General features: G+C 33.2%; 2 pseudogenes; one reads left to right on the top strand and one right to left on the bottom strand.

The window, feature by feature from the left end:
• The first annotated feature begins 7,456 nt into the window (after positions 1-7,456).
• On the top strand, positions 7,457-8,796 carry LOC120167903 (annotated as a pseudogene).
• Positions 8,797-9,037: 241 nt separating this feature from the next.
• On the bottom strand, positions 9,038-10,215 carry LOC120168024 (annotated as a pseudogene).
• Between the last annotated feature and the right edge of the window lie 3,618 nt (positions 10,216-13,833).

Here is a 13,833-nt window from a genome sequence, read left to right as displayed (position 1 = left end):
CAAAGAGGGGCAGCTGAAGATATTCATTTTTTTTCATTTTTCATTTTATTTATATTATTATTATTATAATTATTATTATTATAATTATAATTATAATTATTATTATTATTAATATATTATTTAATATTACAAAGCCAATCAACCGGCCCAAAACCCAAACCAAACTGAAACCCAAAACAGTTAGGGTTTCAGTTAGGGTTTCCTAACCCTAATCCCAAGCCAGCCGCCTCAGACTGACCGTTGGATCTGGCAAGATCCAACGGTCCAGATGGCTCCAGATGGAAACCCTAGGTATGATACCCTAGGGCCACGCGGCCGCCGCTGCTGCTTTCGCCGCCTCCGCCGCTGCCACGTCCCAAAACGAAGAACCCAGAAGACCCAGCTGCCCTCCACGCCATGGCTACGGGGTGAGTCACCACTGGTAGTCCGGTGACTCACCGAAATCCCCTCTTTGGACCGGTACGATGGCCACACCGGTGGTGGCTATAAAAGCCACCACCCGAACCTGAAAAAAAAAAAGGGAGAAGAAGACAGAGAACAGATCCCAGAGAGACAAAACCAAAAAAAAAATATACAAAATACTACCAACGATCTCAGCAGCAAAGAAACAGAAAAGAAAGAAAAAGGAAGAAAAGAAACTTACCGAGGAAGCCCCGACCATCGGATCTCTCCGGAACCTTCGAAACACCGAAGGTACTTTTGTAGATTCGCTCCGATTAGGAGCTTTTTAAGGAAAAAGAACACCGAAAACGTCCTTAGGACGTCCCGATCTATCTAATGGTGTAAAAATAAAATTTTCCGGCCACCAGATGCGGTGGCCGACGATGACGGTCACGACGGCAGACGGTTGCCGTCCGGTGACCGGCTTCCCTCCGATGAGGGAAGCTAGAGAGAGGCCAGAGCTCTCTCTGCTTGAGAGAAAGAAAAAAAAATGAAATGAAGCTGGCCCTTCGGGCCAGCCGATTTTGACCTTATATAGGCCTTCCCGAACGACGTCATTTCGGGAAGGACTATGCGCGTAATTAGGTAATAGTTAAACCACGTCCGCAGTCCTTCTAACTTGTAAACTTTACATTTTAGTCACTAAATCGAATTTATAATATTTTTAATTCAGTCTTCAAATTCCAATTTTATTCATTTTAGTCCTTTATATTAAAATAATATATTTAGGATAAATAACAGATTTAATCCCTTAATTTTAATAAATAATATTTTAATCCCTAGTTTATATTTTTAATTTATTTTATTATAATATCCGAATTTTAGATAATTTTATTTTAGTCACTAAGTTATTAAATAAGAAAATAGCATGTTTAATCCCTGTAATTCTGATTAATTAGGAATTAGGTTTTTCAATTTTAATTTCACTATATTTTAGTCATTTATTTTAAGTATTTTTTATTGCTTTTAAATATATAGTTAGAATTGTATTTTTTGCTTGTTTATATATTTAAATGTTGTTATAAATATATATTAAATAAATATTTATTTTAAATAAATTATTTTAATATTTAGTTTTCAATATCAAAGAACATGACAGTCTTAATACAACTGGATGTCCTATTCTGATATTTTAAAATGAAAAATTAAACAATATTATTTAAATTAATATTTATCAATATCAAAGAAAAGAGCTGTCTTAAGGCACCTAGAAGTTCTTTTCTGATATTTTTAAATAAATAAATATTTTTTATATATAATTTTGAAATAATAGGATTATAAGTTAAATATATTTTTGAATTTTTAAATTTTAATAATAGAGACAATTTATAATTAAAAAGTACCAATTTTGGGCGTTGTAGGGGTGCTAATCCTTCCCTAAACGTAACCGACCACGAATCCTTTTTATTATTAAAAAGAACGAATTTTTGGTTATAAAACGCAGATCAGTTCATTTTTTTTTTATGTTTTCTTAAAACTCTTTTAAAGAAAATAAATTTTAGGTATTTGACCTACCTGATCCAAAAGGTCGATGGCGACTCCCAAATTATTTTAAAAAATATTTATTCACATCAATTTCCATGCCAAGTATAATATTTCGTGCCCGGACGAAAACCGGTTACGACATCGCTCATTTCTAGGAAGACCCCCTTGCTTCTCATGTGAGAAAGCTATCTCGTTGAAGTCACCGATAACAAGCCAAGGGGTTGAGGGAAAGTTGTTGAATCATTGCAAAAGCTCCCAAGCAACTAGATGGTTATGTTCCTCGGGGGCTCCATAGAACCTAGTACACCGTCAGGCTTTTCCATCAGAATCATCCGTAATTAGAACATCAATGTGACGCTCACAGGAAGACTTCGAAGAAACTTGAACATCACTTTTCCAACCAATACACAAATCACCATTGCGGCCATTAGAGTCAACATCAGTACCATTTATAAAACCACACATCCTACGTACCTTGTTCATCAGTGTACTCTGTAATTTTGTTTGAGTAAGGAAAACACAGTGGGCTTTACATCCCTCAACCGATGTAGGAGACGACGAACTGTCTGAGACTTCCCCAAGCCTAGGACATTCCAGCTTAAGAGTTTCATTGGAAATGGTGGGCATGTTGAACAAGATTGGCCGATGGTAATGTAGAAGCATCGTTCGAATCATTAGTAGAAACTCCCGATGGCAAATTCTGAACTCTAGGACGTTTTGCTCCATCCACGTTGGTGACTGAACTTTCTTCCCTTGTTTGGGTGTTTGCTAAATAATATATGTAATATATATTTTTATTAAGCTAAGTTGATTACAAATTAATACATGTTTTAAATACTCTCGATCATTTTAGAAATAACACTCAATCACCTCTGCTACAGTCGTTGGTGTTTGAACCCAAAACCTCTAAGAATAATAATCATTCCTTTAATCATTGAGATAATTTAACCCGTGTAATAACGTAACATTTCAAAATGCCATATGTTATATATTCGAATATTGTTTTTATATTTTATTATGAACATTAAGAAGACGGTAATGTAACAATATTAATAATAAATATTATTTTAGATAATTCTATTATTAAATTATATTTATTTATATAATTTTGTAATAAAATGATAAATCTATTCACTATACATTGGATTGAAAATTCTGGGTAATAACATATTTCTTGGTGAACTAATTAAACAATAGTATTAAAATTTTGATCTTCACGCAGCACCGGTAGCACCATAGCAGATCCGGATCGGCAAACTTGACACAATCATAGTTATTTCATACATAGCAGATCCGGTGGTATTAATTTTTGTCGCTCTTTCATCCATTGTTTATTTTTTGATTAATTTTATTAAATTAAAATATAACTGAAAATTTATGAAAAATATCAAACTAACTTTTAATATCCTAATAAAACAATATTAATTCAAAATTCTGATTATGTAAAATTATATTTAATAAATTATAAATTATTCCTAAAATATTTTTAAATATATTAATTAAATTAATAAAATATTAAATGTAAATTTTAGGCAGAGACCAATGGAAAAACTCTATCAACCTTCGTATTGTTATTATTATTTAATTTAACATTAAAGGTTAACAATATTTAAAAAAACTTATTACTGGGATAGTTTAGTAAAAATCTAATTTCATATAATCTTATATTTCATCAACCAAAACACAATAATTTTATATTTCGGCCATATGAATCAAATGATCATTAAATTTCTAAAAGTTACAAAATGGTTATTAACGTATTAAATGTTATAAAACAATCATTAAATTTATCGAATTGTTACAAAAAGACTATTAAATTTTATCATATTGTACAAATGGTTATTAAGTTTATCAAGCTTTTATAATTATTATAATGTTGTCGGTACTATTATGTAATAATTCGATAAATTTAATGATCATTTTATAATTTTTGAAAGTTCAATGACCAAAATTATCATTTAAACATAAGAAAATTACCTATGGTGTACTTTACCTAAAATATATGCATATATTATGAAAAAAATATTTTTCATTTAATTTTTATATAATTTTTTAAAAAAATCGGCTCAATGGTATTATTTGGATAAAAAAGCTCAAAAGTAGAACTTGCCAATTGCAGGGACCAAAAAGAACTAAAATGAATTAAATTAGTAAAAAAAGTACTAGTAAAATAAATCCTCGAAGTTGAGTTATCAAAGAGGGAATGCACAAATAGGCTTGATTTGCCTATAGCAGTAAGTCGCAAGATCATTATGCAAAACAAGCAAGATTTTATAAGGTGGCCAAATCCACACATGCAGCCCCCTGCTCTTCGTCAGACTATCAGCAAGGTTGTTACTCTTTATGTAACAATGTTGAACTTGTACCTCCCAAGGCCACCCAAGGAGACAAGGATGAATCAGGGAGAGCGGGTATGACAATACTCTTGAAAATTTTAAATTATCATATATTTTAGATATTAACTTTATATAAGTAGTTGTTGTGGGTAGCTGTCATTTAACAATTTTACCCCTCTACTACTACTATAAAAGGGAAACTCCTCTCACTAATTAGAATACGCAGAAACTAATAATTTTATTATTTCTTTCTTAGAAATTTCTTATTGAAGAGTGCAACACAAGTGGATTCCACTCCCTCATTTAAGGTGTACGAGATTTAGAAGACTGTGTTAACCTTGGCAGGTAACGTCCATTTCGAGATTATACAATTCAGATGAAATTGCTTGTAAGGTAGTGGCTTTACCATGGCACAGTAAAGCGTCTTACTTCCTTCATTGTTTCAATATTATTTGTTAGTCAATACTAATTGATATTGTTTTGCAGCAATATTACTCCCTAACAGTTTAGGATCAAGTTTCTTTTAACTGCTGTTGAAACATGTAATAACAAAATAATATTCCTACAAAAAGTCTGATCTTACCCGGTTTGTGAAGTTTCAGATATTAGATTCATGCATGAATGCACTAGTTACATGTTCCATGAATGCTAGTGCCATAGTTATCTTTAAAAACCAAGATATTGTGTATTGTTTTTTAATTTTAATTTCATTGATTTTCAATGCTCAAGTATAACATGTTTCTTGTTTCTGATCTTAATAAAGCATTTAGATCTTTAAGGTCTAGCAGATTATAGTAACGGGGTTCTGTAATAACTAATGTTTTCAAAATCGGACCGGACATTGAACCAGTGAAGATACTGGTTCACTGGTTCAACCGGGTTCAACCGCGGTTGAACCGGATTTTATATAAAATAATATATATATTTTTTTAATTTTACATAATATTCAAAGCAATATTAATATATATGTAACATTTTTTTTAAGTTTACAATATTAAAAGGTATAAAAATATCACAAGTTATAACATGTATAAATGAAAAATCATAAAATCAAGTGAAACAAAATGATTCAAATCAACTACAACATAATTTTTAAGGTAAAACATATTAAATAATAAATATAATCAAAAAAAATAAAATTGGGGTTTAAAAAAATCATAACAAATGATGTCATTTGGTTTAATTGTTTTAAAAAAAATAATCTCACATGGCTAAGAAACATAGAAGAGTATCCCAAAAGTTTAAAGTGTAAAAATATGAGAACAAAACAATTACACATGGCTAAGAAACATAGAAGAGCATCCCAACTTACTTCTATAAATAATAGAGGTAATTTGACATTCAAAATCATGGAGCCTTTTGGTGAGCACAAAGCGAACTATTCTTTCGCTTCAATTGAGCTCAAATTCTAGGCTTCAATTGAGCTCAAATTTTTTGGCTTCAATCAAACTTCTAATTTTTTTTTTGAGTTCGAGCCTTTTCGATTTCAAGTTTTAATATTATATTTCGAGTTGATAATTTTTAGCTCGTGAGTTTTGAGTCGAATTGAGCTTACTTTTAAAGTTTTCGAGTTCGAGTCGAGCTCAGCAATACTCGAATTTGACTCGGCTCGTTGAACAAACGACGTTGTTTGGTTTAATTTTTTTAAAGAAAAAAAGTGAACCGGCGGTTTAAACTGGTTTTGCCGGTTTTCAGCCGGTTCACCCCGGTTTTCCCGGTTTTCAGCCGGTTTTTTACCGATTCTGTGCTAATCCGGTTTTGAGAGTTAACCGGACCGGATAGGCCACCGGTTCACGGTTCAACCGGTCGAACCGGCCGGTCCGGTCCGGTTTTAATAACTAATAACAACCACGAAATTCTTATGCATTGCTGGAAGTCTTGAACTTTATTTTTGGGCCAAAATCAGAGGCCGGAGCCCAAACCTTCTAACACAAATACATGGTGTCGGGTCGCAATTTATGCAAATACGCAAGAAAATAAATAAAAGTGAAAGGGGACCAGTCGCCGGTGGTGGTGGTGGTGGTGGTGGTGGTGGTGGGTGGGCCATCCAATTTGTTGACTCAACCTCATCTCTACGCTTTGCTCCCAATCGCATCAAGGCGGATGTATGGCGTTGCTTTTCTTTCCCTCCCCAGGGGCAATAATTGCTCACAAGAATCAATTTGATTTTGCATGTAACTATTATTTTTGAAGTTATATATAATTTTATATTCATATCATAGAATTAACTGTTAATTTATTCAAACCGGTGATGTGACATTAATATAATAACAATTTATTTCACAAAGCTCCCATATTTTATTAAATTGATATTGATTTAAAGTAAATAAAGAAAATCTTTAATATTTAGAAGTACACTCAATTTAATTTTTATTTTTATTTTAAATAATTTATTAATAGTTTATATAATTTAATAATAATTTAATGGTCTCTTTCAAAATTAACAAAATTTTAGGACCTAAAATTATTATTATGTAATTTCTCATTATCATTTTATTAAGTCAACGGTTAAATCTAATGAAAACAAAACCAAAGTGCAGCGTACTATAATTTAAAAAATAATCGAATAATTATAAAAGAGTAATAAATAAATAAATAAATGATTAAATAGATAGTTTATTCTAGATATTTATACGCCGTAAACGACATCCTTTTAACGGAATAAACAACATTTAATTCGCAATTACTATTACTATTTCTAAATTGTATTAGGCATCCTAATTAATTATAATAAATACAAAAATAAAAGGGTAAACTACATGTTTAGTATTTCAATTATCACTTTTATTCCATTTTGGTCACTCATCTCTTTTTTTTTCTTCAAAATCATACATAACAATACATTTTGATTTTATTTTAGTAACTTGTCATTAAAAAATTAACAAAATTACATACCTAATATTTTTAAGATTTTTTAAATGATTTCATGATATTTCTTATTGTGACATGTCAATATCATTGTTAATTTTTTAATAGTGAGTGACCAAAATAAAATTAAAACGTGATATTAAACATGAATTTAAAATAATTTTTTAAGTATATCAGAATAAAATTGATAATTGGGATACTATAAATATAGTTTGCCCAAAATTAGAAAACAAAAATCATAAAAACAATAGACATAGATATTGTCATAATTATTGGAATTCCCTTTGTATAATTGTACTATTCCAAACAAGAAGCTGGCAAAATAGAAACAGCCTTAGCATCCCATAGGCATAGCTTCGCCTTCCTTGTGTCTCCTTAAAACCGTGTGCTTAGATTTCACGACCTTATCCCTTTGATAATATTTCACTGTTCGTTTCTGGGTTTGATTTCTCGCGCAAAAAAAAAAAAAAAAGATGACAAGAGATAGGCAAATCGGTGTAGCAGTGGATTTCTCCAAGGGAAGCAAGTTAGCTCTCAAATGGACAATCGACAATCTGGTTGACAAAGGCGATACCCTTTATCTCATCCATGTCAAACACCATCAGAGCGGCGAGTCTCGCAACCTTCTTTGGTCCACAACCGGCTCACGTAAGTCACTGTACGCTTCAATTCCATTTTTGATCATCCTTCTTTTTACTACATATCATTTGACTTTCTAATCTCCGTTGGTAGCCTTGATTCCACTATCGGAGCTTAGAGAGAAGGAAGTGATGCACACGTATGATGTTGATCTTGATCCCGGGTTCTCGACTTGGTTGATACGGCTTCCAGGCAGAAGGAGGTTTCCCTCCCAGCTTTATTTTGTATTCCCTTTTCCTTTTGTTTTGTTGATTTATTTTATTTGATTTTTGGTCCTAAAACTGATACAGGTGACTATTGTGGCAAAGATTTACTGGGGTGATCCCAGAGATAAAGTTTGTGAATCCGTTGCTGATTTGAAGCTGGACTCTTTGGTAATGGGCAGCAGAGGCCTTGGCACCATTCAAAGGTAAATAAATCTTTCATCATCTTCCTGGGAAAATGGAAATATGTTTTGAAGAGCCAAATCATTCATTTAGGTAGATGTATTCAGTAAATTGTCATAATGTAGAAACTGAAACTATTTCTTCGGTGCGGCTCAATAGATTCGACTTTAGAACCAATTGGTTGTAGAATACAAGTTCTAAGTTCGAAATCCTTGAGACACACTAAACTTTGAGTGTGGTTAATGGCTGCTCGAAGAAAACATTTTTGGTTTTGTTTCCATGGTCCGACAGGCGACGAGTCGGATTGGGACATGAACTGTTTCTTGTTCTTGTTCATGTTATCATTTTGTTTTGATTTCTGATATTCTGATTTTGGTTGGCATTAGGGTACTGATTGGAAGTGTGAGCAACTATGTGATGGTACATGCAGATTGCCCTATAACAATTGTGAAGGAGCCTAGTACCCATTGATTTTTATCACAAAGGCTGAACTCAGTTTTCTGCAAGCTACTTTATCTTTGAAATAATTGATGTTCTTGTTTCTGTTCTATGTTATATGGACATCTTGATTATCAGGCTGTACTCAGATCTTGAGAGTGCTTAATTGGGCCAGTTCCAGTGCTATTTCCATGAGACTTATGTATGGACATGTGCATCTTTCATGTTTTGCATTAAATAAATAATGTTTATATATATATATATACACACACATTCTTTCCATTCCTCCATAGTTTTAGATTCACATTCTATTCAAAAGAACAGGAATTTTCCTGCCAATGTAACAATTTATCTGAAAGGTACCTTGTTTTCATTTCAATGAAATGAACTTTAATTTAGAAAAGTTGTCTTATAATCCCAACAGCTTCATGGAAATACATCATTTCATACTGATTTTGAAGCTTTTCGGCCTAGTTTGATCAAATCTGGATATTTCTCTTTTGGGATCAAACATTCATTAACAACATCAATTTTCTTGAGCTTTTGAATCCATTCACAGATAAATGGAAACTTCTCAGTGGTTAGTATTGTTTCTCCAGTAAGCTCTCCAATAACAGGGAACCAGAACAAAAGATGTGCAGCAACATCCAGGTACCCAATTCTCTGCCCTGCAAAAAATTGCTTCCCTTTGAGCTCATCTTCCATGATTTTCAGCAGCAGCTGAGCTTCTTCAATGGCTTGCTCTCTTTCCTTCCCTGCTCTGTGACCAAACTTGGTTACTATTGGCAAAACCTGCAAAAAGCGAATCACATTGCATTTTATAAAGGTCAGATTGTAGACGAATTATTATTATATATCCGGAACCTCCGAGCCTCCACTGCATCGAATCTACCAGCACTTCATAAACGATAGATCTTCATACAGATCTCTTCGCTTACCAGCCTAAAAACTCAGTCTCTCGAGCACAAACTCTTCAAGTCAACTTCAATTTATAGACAAGACTTCTAACAAATCCGTGTCTCACCAGGCCAAAATTAAAGTTCGACCATTAGATCTTTCTAGCATAATCAGCCTACGATAGTCATCATGACCTTACTGATCTTATTTCTTCTCCTTCATAATAATTTATTCTCCCCTTCATTCACACACTGATCAATAACCGTTACTTCACCGATTGCGACTCTTCACCTAGAATGAAACATTAACGACCGATAAACTAAACTTATTCCAATCAACAACTGTGCATTTGTTTTTGTAGATTTGTTGAAGAAAGTAAGAAAAAGGGGTTTCCTTTTCGTCGATGAATTTAGCCCAGAAACGACCCTTGCCCTTTCATAAGGATCTCGAGGCAAAATGGGGTTGTTTTCCCATGTCTCATCGAGGTACTCGAGAATGACCAATGATTCCGCAACTGGTTTTTCGTTATGCACTAGAAGAGGGACTTTCTTATGGATGGGATTATACTTCAAAAGCAAAGGGATCTTGTTTGACAAGTCTTCTTCGATGTACTCATAGGGTATTCCTTTGAGTTTCAGTGCCAATTCTACTCTGCGACTGAAAGGGCTCGCCCACATGCCGAAAAGCTTCACTTCTTCCTCCATTGTTGTTGCAGTCTTGAAGGTCTATGGATAGCTATGAGATCAATGATTTACCCTGTTATAGTTCAGTTTCATGTAGCACAAAACCGATTCTTGCATGATTCCAGCATGAACAAATCCAAAAATTTTGGACCTTTTCAACCCCTAAGACTGCCTTGCCTTACAATCATCGAAGAATTGACAATGACACAAAAAATGATCAATTGATGATATAATACATTTTTAGATATTTCTTATGTGACACAATCAGTGACGGAATCAAAGGGATGTTAGTTTTTGGCAAAAATTGGCCAAATCCACATTGAAAATTAACAAAGGATGGAAAAATTCTTAGCCTATAAATAGAACATTTGCCTTTGATTAAATGTATGTCAATCACCAAAATACAAGTGGTGTACTAGAAAGCTATTAGCTATACTAGTAGAGAATTTAAAGGGAAATTCTCTTGGGGTGTACTTTAGCTTTTGGGCATGTGTGAGAGTTAAATATTTTGTAGTGTGGTTGTAATAATTTTCCACATAGTATTTTTTTCTCTTGGTTGTCTTTTGACAACGCCTGTGTTTTTCTCCATTTGGGAGTTTTCTACGTTAAATTATTGTGTTTTTCTCTCTTTTATTTTTCAAGTATTTTTGTTAATGTTGTGATCTAAATGGATTGTTGGATTACAATGGGTTTATTTTCCCAACAATTGGTATCAGAGTCAATGGTTTGGTAAAAGATAAACTTTAAGGCGGTGTAGGAATTTCTTTAAAATTCTTAGTATGCTCTGTGGTTGCGGCTTTGTCCGATCTTCTACATCAGAAAAGATTTTTTAGAAATTGTTGTGGTCCAACTGGAGGTCCTTTAAATACGTTATTGTGTTTATTGAGTGTGGTATTGTGTAAGTAAGTGCAGCCAAGAAAGTTTTGTCACAAAGGCTATAATCGCCTAAGGAGGTTGGGGCTTAAGCGGTACCATTTGTGTCCCCCCAATCTTTCCTGGAAACTTTCTTAGTGCATTTTGTAGACACAATTGTTCACTCATTATTCACGTGTGAGATCACTGTAGCATTGTTGAGCAAAAATGAGTTTCAGATTTGATATTGAGAAATTTGATGGGAGAATTAATTTTGGGTTGTGGCAAGTACAAGTCAAGGATATACTAATCCAGTATGGATTGTATAAGGCCTTAAAGGGAAAGCCATCTTCTTTGTCCGAAGGAAAGGAACCAGATAAACCTAGTGATAGCAGTGGAGACAAGGGAAAATCCAAGATGAGTGAAGAAGAATGGGAGGAGTTAGACATGAGAGCAGCAAGTCAGATTCGTCTCTGTCTAGCCAAAAATGTTCTTGCTAATGTTGCTAGATGGTCATCAACAAAGGAGCTTTGGGAAAAGCTTGAGGAAATGTACCAAGCTAAAAGTCTTTCAAATAGGTTATATTTGAAGGAGAATTTTCACAAATTGCAAATGGAAGAAGGTACAAAAATTTTCTGACCACCTTAGTGCACTCAATGGGATTGTTTCTGAACTGGAATCTATTGAAGTGGAGATTGATGATGAAGATAAAGCATTGAGACTTATTTGGTCTCTTCCATCTTCCTATGAGCACATGCAAACCGTTTTAAAGTACGGGAAAGAGAATGTGAATTTTTTAGAAGTGACAAGTAAGCTGATTTCGGAAGAAAGAAGGCTGAAAAATGGAGAGAACAAATCTTCTGAAAGTGGAGCATTGTCGTTTGTGGAAATAGAAGAAGTGTAAAGGCTCCAAAAGGAAAATTATCTGCTGGGGATGTGGACAACCTGGACATCTAAAGAAGGATTGCAATAACGGTGGAGCTAATTCGGCTAATGGCTCCAAAAGTGATGCTACTAATGTAGTCGTCTTTGAAAATGAAGATGATGAATTTGCTTTGTAAAGAAAGATATATATCCTCATGGCATGATAGTTACCAATTGAGTTGCCATGGAAAAGGATGTATGAAAAGGTAGCATGTCCACATTTACACATGGGCATTGGTTGACAGTTGATGCAAGGTGTGCGGTGGAATTGATGTCGATGGCTAATGAACTTCCTAGAAAGTCAACATTGGAAGTTGCACCATAACTTATTAGCAGTTTTTCGACATGAACTGGTCGAGATAAAAATTCTTGGAGTTAGTGAATTCCAAGTGTGTATACTCTTATGGTGGAGTATGACAATTCTTGTTTTTAGAATTGTGACTATCATAGCTGATGGTGTTATTGAGGTAGCTGTTGTTTTTATGGTGAAGAATTGTATGGAATTTTTGCCAAGGTGGAGAGTTATTAGTTTTTGGCAAAAATTGGCCAAATCCCACATTGAAAATTAACAAAGGATGGAAAAATTCTTAACCTATAAATAGAACATTTCCCTTTGGTTAAATGTATGTCAATCACCAAAATACAAGTGGTGTACTAGAAAGCTATTAGCTATACTAGTAGAGAATTTAAAGGAAAATTCTCTTGGGGTGTACTTTAGCTTTTGGGCATGTGTAAGAGTTAAATATTTTGTAGTGTGGTTGTAATAATTTTCCACATAGTAAATATTTTTTTTTCTCTTGGTTGTCTTTTGACAACGCCTGTGGGGTTTCTCCATTTGGGAGTTTTCCACGTTAAATTATTGTGTTTTTCTCTATTTTATTTTTCAAGTATTTTTGTTAATGTTGTGATCTAAAGGGATTGTTGGATTACAAGGGGTCTATTTTCCCAACAAGGGAGGACTTTACTCTTCAAAATTTATTTTAATAACAATTTAGATTATTATAAATTTAAATATTATATAAATTAATTTTTGATCTTATAAAATTTGAGTTCAAATACCAGGGTGACCTGTGTTCAATCCCCGGTAACGGCGCTCACACTCTTTCCCCCAACCCAACGGCAAATACCTTTTATCGAGACTCATTGCTTCAGCCGAATGAAACCAACTATTGCTCCTTGGGTATTTCTACTCCCTATATTGGCTTTTGTTATCTGTGTTTGTGCTGCAATTTATTGCTTTAACTCACTACAAAATGACATGAATAATTACAGCAATCACTAAAAAAATGCTTTGTTACAATCATTTTATACTATTTAAAAAAATAAAATCCCTTTTAAACAGTATGACAATAATCTAACATGACTTTGGATTTTCTACAATCTAGTGATTACATGAAGCTCATATGTGAACTTAGTGCCTTGACATATTAGTAGGTCACACATAGGTCATATGCATGGATTTTGCCTAAGAATATAGTCATCATTATGATTAGATGATTGCATGGTTTAAATAATTTATTGTGATATACTTTTTTTTAAAGAAAAGATGGGTCGGTTAAAAACTCCTTCTAATCCTAAAAAGTGAAAAGAGTGTCCGAAAGTATATATTACCCAGGATCAATATCGTTTAATTCATCAGTAGCAATAAGCTCGGGACAAATCGAGTCAAAGAAATCAATTGTCACTACGCAATTTGTGATATACTTTTTGTTATAGATGATATGTTCCCTCAAGTAGCTTTTGATTAGTATATGCTGAGGTCATAAAGACAAATGCTTTATCTCGAAATTATATAATTTTTAATAAAGATTAATACCTATAACCTGGACATCGATACCAAGCTACTTGAAAGATTTTAAAATTTTCTAATAAATTATTTTGATA

The sequence above is a fragment of the Hibiscus syriacus genome, unplaced genomic scaffold (assembly GCF_006381635.1).
Source record: "Hibiscus syriacus cultivar Baekdansim isolate YM2019G1 unplaced genomic scaffold, ASM638163v2 tig00111708_pilon, whole genome shotgun sequence".
Lineage (NCBI taxonomy): Eukaryota > Viridiplantae > Streptophyta > Magnoliopsida > Malvales > Malvaceae > Hibiscus > Hibiscus syriacus.
This window is presented reverse-complemented; position numbering and strand designations above follow the sequence as displayed.